General features: G+C 37.7%; 1 pseudogene; it reads left to right on the top strand.

Moving 5' to 3' along the window:
• Positions 1 to 11,290: 11,290 nt before the first annotated feature.
• LOC137291974 (uncharacterized) lies at positions 11,291 to 13,040 on the top strand (annotated as a pseudogene).
• The last annotated feature ends 2,309 nt before the right edge of the window (positions 13,041 to 15,349 follow it).

The following is a 15,349-nucleotide window of genomic DNA, read 5'->3' as shown; positions in this document are numbered from 1 at the left end:
AAACTGCTCTAGGAATTGATAGTGCAACTGTCTACATATATTTTAGCGGTACCACAAATGAACTATAATACTTACTTTATTAATTCACAAAATGAAAAGATATTTTAGTTTATAAAAAGCACTAATATACAGTAAATGTTGACCAACTGCATTCGGTTTACAGCTTTAATATTTTAAGTAGGCCGGGCTAAAATGATCGATACTTATTAATATCGTCGATAGGAAAATTAATGATTACCGATATGAAAATTCGGTTAGTGATATCATGGTATTATACATCAAAAGTTAACTTTCGTCATTAAAAAAAGTTTAAATGGTACTCACAAAATATACTAAGGTAAGTCTTTATTAGATTTATATATTTATTAAGGTGAATTTGGTATAACCTTAAAATTGCGATAAACTCCTAAACATTCCAGGTCTGGAATGTGTAACAACAAATAAACTAAACAATGGTTAAACATGGACGCTTCTTTTGTCTACAATTCATGACATTTACTGTAGCAGAATGACCCAAACGTTCCTGTTTATATTGCAATTTCAATAGCCGATATTCAGTACTCACCACATTTGACATTCACAAACGAAACCCGTGAAGATCCGGCTAAAATTGGACTTGTTGATACATGTCGTCGTATCCCAATTACGAAGATCAGTGCTCATGCTGTTAATCACCAGATATGTCTGATCAGGATTGTCTCGTCCAGACTCCATTATATACAGACAGTCGCCACACGGTTCATGTGCTGCTGATTCATAACTCCAGTCTGATGCCTTGAGTGTCACCAATGCTGCAGACAGCATTTCGGGGTGCGTTAAAGGACTCTACAACTGAATGTTTGTCGTTTGGAGCAAAGCAAAACGGAAACAGACGAACGCTCTCACTTTTGGACAGTGCACCATTCCCTTGTCAGGGTCAGTTAGAGATCTGCAGGTCATCATCGACCCAGAGCTTCGTCTCGAAAAGCACGTCAACCATCTTGTTACAGCGACACATTTCTAACTGAGGAACATCAGGAGCATCACAAAATATCTGACTCCAACACAATTTTGGTTCTTTCTTTCGTGATCTCGAGACATGACCTTTGTAAATGTCTTTACAAACAAACCCCAACGAGTGCTGAACACCGCCACCAGAATCATCTCAAAAAGTCAGAAACGAGACCATATAACACCGGTTCTAAGGGATCTAAACTAGCCTCCAGTCTCTCACAGAATCATATTCAAGACCCATTTCCTAACCTATAAAGCTCCTTCCTTTCGGACAACCTCCATGTCACTAGCCGTTTTCTGCGCTCTGAATCAGAGTAACTCCTCAGTGCACCCTAAATCAGTCAGAATAACAACGTATGGTAAACGTTCTGTTACCTTTGCCGCCGCCTCATGCTGGAACTCACTTCCTCAGATGATCCAACTCTCAGGAACTCAGGAACTCTTTCAAAAGCCATCTCTTCAAACAAGCTTTTCTTCCAAATAAGTAGTCTCAACTGCTCGTATTCAGCATGCATTTAGCATGGAACTAGCGCTACACAAATGGACTGTTATACTATGCAATGATATGTTGTACTGTGCTGTTCTGTGCTGTTCTGCGCTGTGCTATATGACGATCGATAAAAACAAAGCAAAACATACAATCATTATGCAACATCGTGAATCGACTTTCGGCTCTAAAAACCACTCCCTGCCAATGTCGTAACCTATGACGCCGATGCTCTTGGGTCATCACGAGGTTCATGGTTTCCACGCAGGGAACGTGGAGTTCTGGTACCTGCTCCACGTAGACGTCGTAGTATGGTACGTCGAGTGATGACATGTCCTAGAGCCGTTGCCGCCGTTTCCTTTGCCGTGATGACGAGTACGCACATGGCGCTCTTCCTCTGGGGTCGTCACACCTGTCTGCTTGCAATGTCGGAGTAGCGTAATGATGGTACCGCGCGTACAGTTCAGGGTCCTTGCAATATGTCTGGGTTTTTTTGGCCTATCTCATATCCATAGCTTTCTCCCTCTCCTGCGCTATTAGCCGTGGCATAATTTCGGTGGTTTTCTGCCAGTTGAAATGTATTTATACCACTTCTCGAAAAGCATTTTGCAAAATCTCCATTTTTCGCAAATTCACGAGCTCCTACACGGCCAGCATGCTGCGTTTGGGCTCATGATTAGTAAGCGTGGGTACAAACCGTTCCGGTCTAACTTGAACAACAAACAAATAAACATGACAAGTGAATTTTGATTCAGCTTGTATGCTAGATCTTCATTTCACGTAAACCAGGCTTACCAAGGACAATGTGTCTGTACCTTATTACATAGTATAGTGGAGTATATCGTCTTATGTACGTTGTAAGTATGATAACAGCGACGTCACTGTAGGGCTTCTTTACAACTGCAACCTCATGAGAATTGACACCTAGAATTACAGCATGAGAAGCATAATGATGAATTATTGCATGACGAGCACAATGACCCCAAGACTCATTGCATAACGAGGACAGTCAACTCTAGGATTACTGCATGAGGAGGACAATTACCCGTAGAGTTAAAGGATGACGATCCAGAATGTTAGAACGGATGAGTAACTTTTGTGGAACTGTATTTCAGTTCCGTCACCTGTGTAGAAAACTCTGAAGAGTTACAGGACTTTGACGTTTGCAACTGTGGTGTAAACTGTGAGTCATGGACACATCAAGAAACCGTTACACGATTGTTTGGCCACCAGATGATGGAATGGTCAGAGAAAGCTAACACTCTTTATCTAAGAGAGCGGTCATCGCCGTATGTGACCTCTGATCTTGAACGTGACACTTTTGTGTTTTCCCGTCCACCTGTCATATCTCAGCCCCTCCCTGCCACCAAATACATAAAAAGAAAATCTGACAAAGGCTTGTACTGAGATCACTGCCCAAACTCAAAATGAAATTCCTTCTTCTTTGTCTGGTCATCGCCTTTGTTGGTAAGTGTTGAGATGTGTTAGGACTATATTCATTCAGTAGTCTAATGGCATTTACTGGTACAATATCTTTTTTATTAGCCCCGAAACGTGTCTTCACGCAACGTATACACATTTTAAATGTCGATCTATGAATCGCGTCACAACGCCATAACGTCAAAACACTGGATTACCAACGTAATGGTTGTTTAATTATGGTCGTAATGGTCGTTAGATACCGTCTCCTGATCCTATGGCGGTGAGTACAGGTGACGTTGTCATCTGGGTGTTTCGTTCAACATTGAGACACGCTGTGTCAACAGAAGAATGTTTTACAAAGCGGGCTTAAAGCCCAGTAAAGTCTTCATGTAATGTCTTCATGGACTTCTGCCATCCTGAAATGGGTGGATAAAAACACACTTTGTCGAGTCAACATCCCTTAGTAAATAAAAAGTTATGCCTGCAAGAAGTCCATGTTTTGTAGGGAACTCGCACTTCACATAATGTATTTATCTGCATTTGTTTCAGGCATGTCCGATGGTAAGTATATGCAGGTCGTTTTGTTTTTTGTTTGTTTGTTTGTTTGTTTTGGGTTTTTTTCTGGGGTTTTTTTTTCTGTTTTTGTTTTTTTGGTTTTTTTGGGGGGATGGGTTTCTCAGTGACGATTCAGTGTCAGAAATACTAAAGAATAGTGATTAACATTATTGATTGTTTTAAGCAAAATACATTTCAACCACACCATTATCGTTCTGTCAACATATTACTTGTCCCTATGAACATACTAGATCAATAATTGACTTGTCTTTGCATGTATTTCTGATGATGGCAATAGAACAGAATATGGTCTCCCTTTAGAGAACTGTTGCATAGCGACCGAATCGTACACTGACTAGGGCACTGAGCAGATATTTTGTTTACGAAATGAAAAAAAATGTTTCGTTTAACAAGAAAACTTATCGTACAAGAAGTAAACATTTCTGTATGAAAGTGATGTCTTCAAATTATCAGCTACCACATAAAACCCCACACAAAAAAAAACAAATACGATACTAAAATAGTTAGTGGATCACAGCTTCTCTATTACACAGATGTGTAGGTTCTTATACCGATGCCAAGAAAATAATATCACAGGTCATCAACTCTTCAAACCATCAGCATTATCTATAAATGGTGTCCTGAAGTAATCTAGTGATTATTCGTTGGATATTGCCAGAAGAACTATCCAATAAAGAAATATAAATGTGCAGCTATTGCTGACGTGTATTGCAGCTGCTTCACTCCAGAAACGTGTCACCTGCGACCTGCTGTCCCTCCAGATCATGGGCAACTCCTTCGGTGATTCTGCCTGTGCTGCTCATTGTATCACTCTTCATCGCTCTGGTGGACATTGCAGCGGTGGCGTCTGTGTCTGTCGCTAAACGTGAGTTAGCATTGGATTAGAAATGAGAAATATTAATTGAAAACGTCCTTCATCACAAGAGGGTAATTAGTGGGGACCTTTTGGGCATTGTTGTTATAAATAATCGAGATAAATGTGTAGTTGGCTTTGAGATCCCGATAAAGACGACCAGGATTGTAAAGGTAATGAGTTCGTGTTCAATTCGACGTTTTCGCTTACAATCAGAAAATGCATGCTTAACAATGAATTGACCTGATTGCAATATAAAATAATTTTTGTTTGTTTCAGATCTTGCCAAAGGATAATCTTGTGTAATTTTCCCGTAAAATAAACCTACTGAAATTTGCACATTCTCTTCCTGAGATGTGTACTGTGCGGCGTTTAATACATATGTCTTTTAAGGTGACCAAAGTATGGTAACCTTGAAGAAAGTGTGGTTACACATTGTCTGTGGTTGCATTACAGTATTCAGGCAAAGGGCACTGGAAATGGACTATACACATGTCGGGATTCGTAACGGGCCACCACTTTAACCATAGTCCAACCCAACGTCCTTTATCAACATGTATGCCTGCAGTGGGATTCACATGTACATGTATGAATACTGTTTTAGCAAATATATGCAGATCGTAAAGCACATGAAGACTCCATATTCACTTTAAAGCTGCATACAGAATTATTTCACCACAAATACGTTGTTCCATTGTTATGCTCCCCAAAATAGCATCAATCATCAAAATATATGTGATTAAGAATACAGAGTCTTTTCTATCCATTGAATGAATTCCAGTTGGTGTAAAGGGCAAAAGGATGTTGTAAGTGTGGACGACTGAAGATTAGTGATGACACCGGATGTTCGCGAAAAGCCAAGCATCACCTGCACCCCCGATATCACACATGCAATTACAATGCAATCGGGAATGTGTCGAAATAATGTCTCATTCAGGAGAGTTTTATGTGGTAATCGAATTCACCTTTTACCATTATTGTACGATCAACAGACCATCTATTTTGGCCAAGTTGCGGTGCATATTGTTAGGCATAGATCAGGCTGTTACAAACCACATGCATTTTGAACATTCTTTTCATCTTATTTCCGTCATTTGATCTTAGTAGATAAACATATGCAGTGTGCTACAACACTTGGTTATGTTTCATTCATTAAAACACAGTATAATATACATGTATACCACAAACAGAAAGTATTGGAACATTCTAAAAGTTTATAGTCATATATAAACTTACACGTTGTGAAGTCATTCATATCCTGAGATAAATGCAGCTTTTTGTGTGCTTATTGGGCACTTAAAACAACATGTTAGCAAATGATTCAATATTCCCTGAGAGTGAGTGAAATGAAAAATTGTCAAAAGGAATGTGCTTGAGGACTTCAGCATCCGTCTTTTTTGTTGTTTTTGGACGATTTTCAACGAATATTGAATCAGTTCCTCCACTGCATGATCTAACATAACGTATAAAGTGCCCATTAAGTACACACAAAATTGCATTTACCCTAGGGTATAAATGACCTCACCATGTGTAAGTTTATAGATGACAAACATTTTAGGGTGTCCCCATACACTTTGTTTGTAGTATATATTCTAATCCTTAGGCCTATGAAAATCATGTGATGGTATTTTCGAACCCATTATGAGTCTTCATTCGTAGAAAGCTTGGAACAGACAATATGGTACATATCTAATTCATTTAAATAACATGAAGCCATATGGGACTAAAAGCTAACGTTAATCAGCAAGACATTAGAAACTCGAGTGACCGAGGATGTGTTGTATACAAATACTGATTCCTACAAATACGTATTCTCGCTATAACCATAACTGCATGACTAACAGACTCAGCAAACACGAACGACGTCACCAGTTAGTGTACATAATGTCCATCACTGGATAAAATTGCGTTACCTGAACCTTGAAGAAGGATTGCAGTGTTCCCATATGGAAATCACGACATGGAGATAAGCTAGATATGTTCCAGATTATAAAGTATATATCTTCAGAGATAGTAAGTGCAACTGTCTACTCGTGTATTGAAGGCACCATAATTACTTACTTTATATAATTCACAAAATGAAATATTTCAAATTATGCTGAGTATATTTATCAGTAACAGATTTGCAGAATCACGAGTACTAACATCAGAGCAACTGTTCACAAAATATTTTCTTTTTATAGTTAAGTACGGCTGGCTGTGATAATTGATAATCGTAATATCGCTGATAGGAAAAAAAAAATATGAATTACCGATATGAAGGTTGTTTTATCATGTTAACCTCGTACATTAATTTTGAGTGATACAAAGAGTTTAAAATGTACTGACTCACTATACGAAGTTAAGTCCTTTTATATGGGCTGCTTCATAAATGATCTTCGAGGACGCTGTTGATAAAACTGTCAATATTAACCAGTCACGTGAAAAATATTCATTTATTTTATACTCTTTTTTTTTGGTCGTTTTGCTCAATGCTACTTTGATATTTATCGCTAATCGATCGATATTTATTTAGCGTTTATCCAACTCTTTTATCTGTAGTCATGGTCTGCCCTGATATCAAGCTAACAAGGTAGGAAATAGCATCAACACAATGAAGGCACGATACAGCATCCAGTCTATGTTCCTGGTTGTACGAAGAGGTCATAGCGCTAAGGTGAATGTAACTCTCATACCTTAACATAGACTTAAGGTAGGCTAAGCCCATTTGTATAACAACGCACTTGGTTGGATGATCTTATGATCAGTGACGGTCATTTAGCAATTGACAAGGTTTTACTAGTTTGAAAAATACCTACTAAGGTAATTATAAATAAATCTGCGACCTTCGCTTTTGCGATTTCGCATTGACGCTCAATGGGGAGGACAAATGCTGTTCTTACTTTAATTGTTTCTTACGTCTCCCAGCATTCCGGCTGAAGGGGCAACCAGAAATACGTTAGGGTGATGCTAACACTACAACCGCTTTTCTCTTCATCAATATTTGAAACAAAAACCAACATTTTATTCATTTAAGAAATATATTAAAACAACTTTATTTTAAAAGTGATGGTGTATTTTGCAAACAATTTACTCAATATTCGCGAACCTATGCGTCACATTACGATGTGCTGGCCTCTCTAATAAACTGCCATTGTTGAATTTCTTCAACCTTTACAACGTGCTTCCTGTCCTTCGCCGTATGCAGGAAGAACAGGATGAAGGCTTATGTCATCACACTTCCGTGGTGTGATGAGTAAGAAACTATACGATGAACTCATGAATGTAATATGTGATGTATCATTGTGTCCTGTTTTTCCTGTCATGTATATTCTTTCATTTCATAGTTACAACTTTCCCTTTTCAACATTCAAGCAGCTCTGCCATTTAGTGCCTGCATTTCGCAGCTTGTGAGATACAATGGAGCAAGTTCTACCTAAATAGAAACGTCAAGACCCTGAAGAGATAAGTCGAGTCGATGTGCAATTCTGACAATACTTTGAGTACGCAGCTGTAACACGTAACTTGTAAAAGAAAAGAAAGTTCGAAACGTTTCATGTTTCACATATAATTGTACAGAATATCCGGAGACGCTCGATAGTGTATTTTCTCATAATTCTTATTTGAATTAGAAGGAAGGTTATCGATATGAATCGTGTATGGATATTCTTAAGTCCCTCAAATATCTTGGGGGACTCATCTACTAACACCTGGAAAGTTACTTTACTTGGTTGTTAGATACAGATTGGTTTTGCCACAATTAATGATCAGTGAAGGTTGCAAAACAGGCATGGATAAAAAATGAAAGGATTTGTAAATTACATATGAGAGGTAAAGAGAAAGAAATTCACTTTTTCTTCAAGGGTTCTACTCTTAGTAACAAGAATTCTGTATATGCCAAGAACGCACTTCAGTAAACCACTAGGATTTACATTCTGTTCTTTAATGATCTGAAGAAATGCTACCCATATTTTGACACCTGTCATTATATTTAAAGCGTACAACAAGCTTGAGAAAAATATTGTATATCCAAACTGATGAAAAACTGCATGTAACATCCGATTACTACTCTGTATTTTGTTTATTGTGTAACACACAAACGTGACAGATGAATTTTGATTCCACTTGTATGCTGGATCTCCGTATCACGTTAACCGAGCCCATCAAGGGCAGTGAATGAATTAATGAATGAAGGATTTTATTTCCTCCAGAATTCATATCCGAAGATTTACAATATATTCCTGTTGTTACTTAGAGCAAGTACATAATTTTGATATGTTCATAAATAAAAATGTAAGTCCAAGTAACACAGGCTGTATCATTTAATATTCGATACTACCCGTCAAAAAGTTTAGATCCACTTAAAGCATTCCCTATTTGGCGTGTTCACCGACACGAGTAGCAGGATGTTTGGAAAGAAAGCATAGGGTATGCATAATTGGGCTGTGCAATATAACCGGTTTATCGGTATTTACCGTTTCAGACACGAAATCGATATGTACCGAAAACGGGTATTTGGACATGCATTCGGAAAACTTCGAATATTTCCGTTTTTCACATCAGAATACAAGTTCAGTTGGAAGTTGCGCTCATAATTTGTTCACGTGTTTGTTTATGTTTTAGATCTGAATGTTTTAGTAATGTACTCGTTAATCACCAGTGATCTGATAAGTCCTGATCAGGTCAAGTTGTTGTCTAAAATGGCAATATAGAAACTAGTTCAAAGTAGTACCCCTTGCTTTGATGTTAAATAGTATCTATTTTGACATGATCAGAAGCTTGTTTTAAAGCTTAATAAGGCATGGGGATTACGCTGTGTTCTCGCTTTATAGATAAAGCATCGCCTCAATTATATAAGTTATTGTTTGTGAGGAACACATAAAAAAAATATTCGTGCAGTATTTTGCAATACGTGTGTCAATAAACAACAAAACCGTTGCTGATCACAATGATTAGGGTTTTGCATTTTTGTTTTTTGTTGGTTTTTTTTCTTCTTTTTTTAAGTCTCAAGACTGGCTAGATTTAAGATCCACGTAATTTGCCCTGCAATGAGCGGAAGATATCATAGAAAGACGAATTTCAAACAGAACTCAAAACTCCGAATTGAATCTTAGGGATAGTTTCGACGTCAAAGTGAAGAGGTGGGACATATACTGTACGATTTCTGAAGGATTTCAAACGAAGAATGCCCTCACATTCACCAATGGCAAGCCAAATGTAGAGCATGTACGCTAACGTTTAAGCTTTGGTAAAGGAAGTTGCTGGTTGGAAAGACGGCCGACACGGTTTGAATGTTACACGATATAGCTAGGTGGTAACCCTTTCGTACAACGTAGAAGTGTGCAACGAACCACGTGGTCAGCTGTCGGCTTGGCAACAGCATTCACATTACTGCTCCCAAGTCTGAGGCGTGAGTGGATAATTTTGCAGGGACGTGTACCAAGGGTTTCATCAAATGTGATTATTATGAAACATTTTTTAACTGGACTGTAGTTTAAGTATAATAGATTACATATTCTCAGGCAAATCATTCCATTGTAGTATTGTATTATTGAAAACGAATTGCTATGCAAATTACTATGGCATTTTATAGTGTAAATACTGTTACAGTCTCTTAATCTATGGTCACTTAACTGTGATTTTCAGTTAGCAGATCAGTGAGATAATTATAAAATAGTGCCTTAAGATGAACAGTTTTGTAAAATAATGATAGTAGGCTAATTTGTCTACGCTGAACTAGGTGCATGGAGATAGCTTCCTTATAAATTTAAATCATGACTTGTTCCTCGAACTCCCACGAACATTGTCCGCAGAGCATCTAAATGTAAACTTTCAACAATTTTGTCAGTTGTCGTTTAGTGCAATTATCCCAAATGTGCTAATAGTAATCGAGCTTTTGTAGTGCGTATGACTTATCCATTTGCGCTAATGATTTTCTAGATAATCTATATTTTATACTACTAAGACAATTTATCAATGGATGAATCTTCTTTTACTAATTTGCAAATCTTTTTTCCCCCAAGTTTTCTGAATGTTTAGAGAGGATGACTTCAATAAAGTCTTCGCCTTGCATTTAAAACCTAGGAATTGGAAACTGAGTGAATAAAACATCTTCAGTCTTACTGCCACATATCAGGTCAGTGAGAGATCCTGTTTAAGTTATCACGTAAGTGAGTGAGTTCAGTTTTACCCCGGTGGTCTTTAAATAATCGAGTCTGGACCAGGAAATCCAGTAATCTGCGCAATTGTAAACCGATGACACATGTCAGCGAGCCTGACCAACCGATCCCGTTAGTAGCCTATTACAACAAGCACGGGTTACTAAAGGCCAGCATTCGAACCCGGACCTTCTCGGGTTAGTCATCATTTACCAAAGCGGCAGTAAGACATTATTAATACCAACAACGAAGTATCATCGGCAAAACGACGGATGTTACTATTGATACCCTCAATGATGTCATTTATGTAGACCAAAAACAGGAACGGCCCAAGGACAGATCCTTGTAGCACCCAGCTGTGACTTTCTTTAAATCTGAATTATAATTGTCTGTAACTATATGTACTCTCTGTAATCTATTATCAAAGTAACAGGAAGACCAGTTAAATAACTTCCCCTTAGTACCTTATGCCAGACCTTGTCCACATGTTCAAAACACATTTTTCAATTAACATTCATTAAGTTATCAACAAACTGTTTTCATAATACTTTTACAAAATGCCAAAATACCACAAAGTCTCTTCATTGTTAAACACAGCTGCATAGACCGATGATTTTCCAGATAGATAATAATAAATACATTCATGTAAAAGTAAACACGTTTGTAATTGTAGTGTAACCCGTCGCAATGGGTAACATACATCTGAACACACCATGAGACAGAATTAGGGTGAAACTGAGATTTGAAAACACGAACGCCGGGCCGCCAGATGAAAGAATGGTAAATACGTAGAATTAAAAGCTTTTTTTTATTTGTGAGATAATGATCTCGAACGTGACGTCTGGTCTAGAAGGTGACAGTCTTGTCAGAGAAGTGTTTTCCCGTCCACCTGTCATCTCTCAGCCTATCCCTATCATCAAAGACATAAAAGGAAAATCTGACAAATGCTTGTACTGAGATCACTGCTCACATCGAAATGAAATTCCTTCTTCTTTGTCTGGTCATCGCCTTTGTTGGTATGTAGTGAGCAAGTGAGATGTGTTGTATTAATTCAGTAGGTAATGGGGATTAATTCTGCAATATCATTTTTGTTAGCCCCGAGACGTGTCTTCTCTCAGTGTATGCACATCTTAAATAAGAGGTAGACCTGGGAACTGCGTTTCAACACCATAACGTTAATACCCAGGACTACAAAAGTAATCGTCGCGAAATGAAGAGTTTCTTCTTTTTTTCCATTTTTTTTATTTTATTTTTATTTATTTTTTTGTGCTGGATATGCTGAGCTGATTTACAAAATCGGCGTTAAAATCAAGTAATGTCTTGGTGTTTTACATTCCGACAATTGACATCTGTCTTACTGAAGTCTATAGAAAAAACATTAGCATCATTTTATAGAAAGGTTTTGTTGAAGGAGTCATTTATTTTGTAGTAGAAAAGATCATTTTATCTTAAATCACACTTCACTTAATGTATTTATCTTTATTTGTTACAGGCATGTCCGATGGTAAGTAGATTCCGGTTGCTGTTTTTCAATGGTGATTCTGTCTGAACAATCCTAAAGACAGATTAAGATTAGTGAATATTATCTATTACAAGATGTATTTTAACCACGCCATTATCGCTTCTGCAATAACATTACTTGTCCCTATAGACATGTACGAGCAATAATTGACCTGTCTTCTTGCATGTGTTTGTGAGGGGCAAACCAGGCTTTAGTTATAGCGAACTATTGTAGAGTGACTGAACTGTACAATGATCAGTGCTTTTTGCAGACGAGGTTGTGGGTTATGTAACAGAGATGTTATTCCTAGAAGAATGAAACAGAATTATTGTTTCTGTATTGAGGTTCTACTACATGCTGCCAACAAAAACAAAAGTCGTTCACTTACCAAACTAACAGTATTATCCATAAATGGAGCAGTGGAGTATTGTAGAGGTTTCACGGGTTAAAATCCGGTATCATTTCCCAAAATGAACTCAAAATGTCAAGTGTTGTGATATTGATTGGACTTCGACAGAATGACTATGCATAAAAGATATATGTATGGATAATCGTTGTGCACCTATTGCTGACGTTTATTGCAGCTGCTTCAATCCAGAAGCGTGTCACTTGCGACCTGCTGTCCCTCCAGATCATGGGCAACTCCTTCGGTGATTCTGCCTGTGCTGCTCATTGCATCACTCTTCATCACTCTGGTGGACATTGCAGCGGTGGCGTCTGTCACTGTCGCTAAACGTGAGTAAGCATTGGATTAGAAATGAGAAATATTAATTGAAAACGTCCTTCATCACAAGAGGGTACTTAGTGGGGACCTTTTGGGTATTGTTGTTATAAATAATCGAGATAAATGTGAAGCGGAATTTAAGATCCCAAAAAGATAAACAGGATTTTAATGATAATCGGATTGGGTTCAATGCGACGTTTTAGTAACGATAAAAAAATACATACTTATCCCTTACAGTTAACTGATGTAATTTCAAGATAGAATAACTTCGTTTTCTTTCAGATTTTGCCAAAGGATAAACTTATACGCGTGTAATACTTCTGTAAAATAAACCTTTTCAAACCGCACATTCTCTTCCTCTGATGTGTACTGTGTGACGTTAAGCACACATGTTTATACATGGTGACCATATTATGTCGTCTTGAATGGTCGTCACACCGTCTTTGGCAGTGTTACAGTATGCATGCAAAAGGACGCCAGAAACGAACAAAACACGACACGTGGTGCCAATGTGACGAGACACCGTCTTAACCAATAGTCCAACCCAAAGTCCCATATCAACGTATATTCCTGGACAGTGATGAGTGTACGCGTCACTTATCAGTAGTCTGCTTCTCAGAAGTGAAGCAAAATTATCGTAATTTGTCTATGCAGCAAGTAAACCCTAAGGAACAGGAAATACGCACATTCATATTTATGTCAGATAAGGGGATGTGTGATGGTTATGCTTCTAAAATGAGCACCCTTATTTAAAATTACATTTGTTTAAAATTACGACTTTACATACATTCTAACATTAGGACCAATTAGAAAATGCATTGCTATAGAATACAGAATCTTTTCTGTCCTCAGAATTAGAAGGCAAAAGATATACGTTAGATATCTATATGTGTGGACAAATGAAAATCAGTGATGACACTGGGTGACAGGGCATATATCACCTTAACTACCGGTGCAAATACATGCAGTTATAAAGCAATCGTCCTCTGAACAAAAAGGAAATATGATGTCTGTCAACGACTTAAATCCATAAAATATCTTGTCAAAACGGAAATATGTGGAAATAATGTCTAGGTCAGGTGAACAAAACGGTGGTAAAGGAATCTTTATTTTCACCATTATTGTGCGATTGTCAGACCACCTATTTGGTCAAATTGTGTTGCAGACATAAATCAAGCTAATAAGAACCACATGCATTCTTTTCATCCTCTTGCTGTCATTATAATCATACAAAATATAGATATGGAATATTTCTACAACACTTGGTTATTTGCCCATTAGAACATGTGTTATACATGTTCTATCCCCTTGGCGTGCCACAACCATATGCTGGTGTTTTCGAATCTAATAGTACGACTTTTAATGAGAGAGCATCTTAAACTAAACTGGTGGGTAGATTGATAACCAGGTCGGGAATAAATGAACCCACACATGTACACACAGTGATAAACTAAACACGCAGAGAGAGAGAGGGGGAGAGAGAGAGAGAGAGAGAGAAAGAGAGACACAGAGAGAGAGACAGAGAGAGTTTTCTTTTAAGAGTTGCAGATAATCGAAACATTGCGGAAAAAATGTGAAATCTTAAATACATGACCACCACATGGCACCCTGTGAACAGAGGTCTTGCAACAACAACTACTGGTTCAAACAGTCGTATATGAACATTCCTTGTGACAGTACTCACTGAAATATTCTCACCTGAGATGGCAGCAAGGGTTAAATATACAACACAACACGCTTCTTTGTTTCTTTGTTAATCTACACAACAATGAGTTGCAAAGACATTCGCTTATCAACATTTAGAAATACAAGTCCGGGAACTAATTCAGCTTGCCACCTTTAGTTTATCATGAAGTGCCAGTGTAAAGATGATTGGTTAACCAGAATGGAATGTTTCTTATCTTTCGACCGAGATGCGTATATGACTAAGGAAATGCCTTATTTAATCAGATAATACAAAAGTAATTATGTTAAAAGGTTATCACAATCCTGTTCAGTTACAGGAACATGTTGGAGCGTGGATTTCGGAGCCCCAGAGTAAAGTCCTAAACTGATCACATTGCCATCAGCAAGTTGGTCCCTTCTTGTGACTTTTCGATTATAGCAATACCAAATCTTCTTTGTGAGCTGGTCAAAACCGCTTAATACCACATCAGAAGGGCCGTTATCATACATAGCAAAATGTACATAGCCCCTGTACTACAGTTCAAGGAAAACAATCATCCCGACGATCATCACTACAACGCATGCCATACAGTTAACAGCTGTCTACTAATGATAAAACGTTTTTGTTAAGCAAATGTAAACTTTTCGAAAAGGCTAAAATTACTCGTTTAGGCTACAATTACTCGTTTGTAAACCATTTTATGACTAAAGTGCAAATGCTGAACGATAAAATATGATTCGTTTCTCCGATGAGTTCCACATACACTAACCTGTTGTGAGCGTTTGAATCAAACATTGTGCTGATGTGTGTCAGAACCCTTGTTTTTCGCTGTTTTGGACAATGTTTTCAATTCATTATTCAGTTGATTTTACATATAAATCCAACATACCTTGACAGGTATGACAGACACTTTTACATAAAACCCAGGAGCATACTTTTACATAAAACCCAGGAGCATATCACTTCGAGTAACGTGTCATAGACTCCCTG

Source organism: Haliotis asinina, chromosome 7 (assembly GCF_037392515.1).
Source record: "Haliotis asinina isolate JCU_RB_2024 chromosome 7, JCU_Hal_asi_v2, whole genome shotgun sequence".
Taxonomy (NCBI): domain Eukaryota; kingdom Metazoa; phylum Mollusca; class Gastropoda; order Lepetellida; family Haliotidae; genus Haliotis; species Haliotis asinina.
The sequence above is the reverse complement of the archived record's forward strand: the minus strand, read 5'-3'. Positions and strand labels throughout refer to the sequence as shown.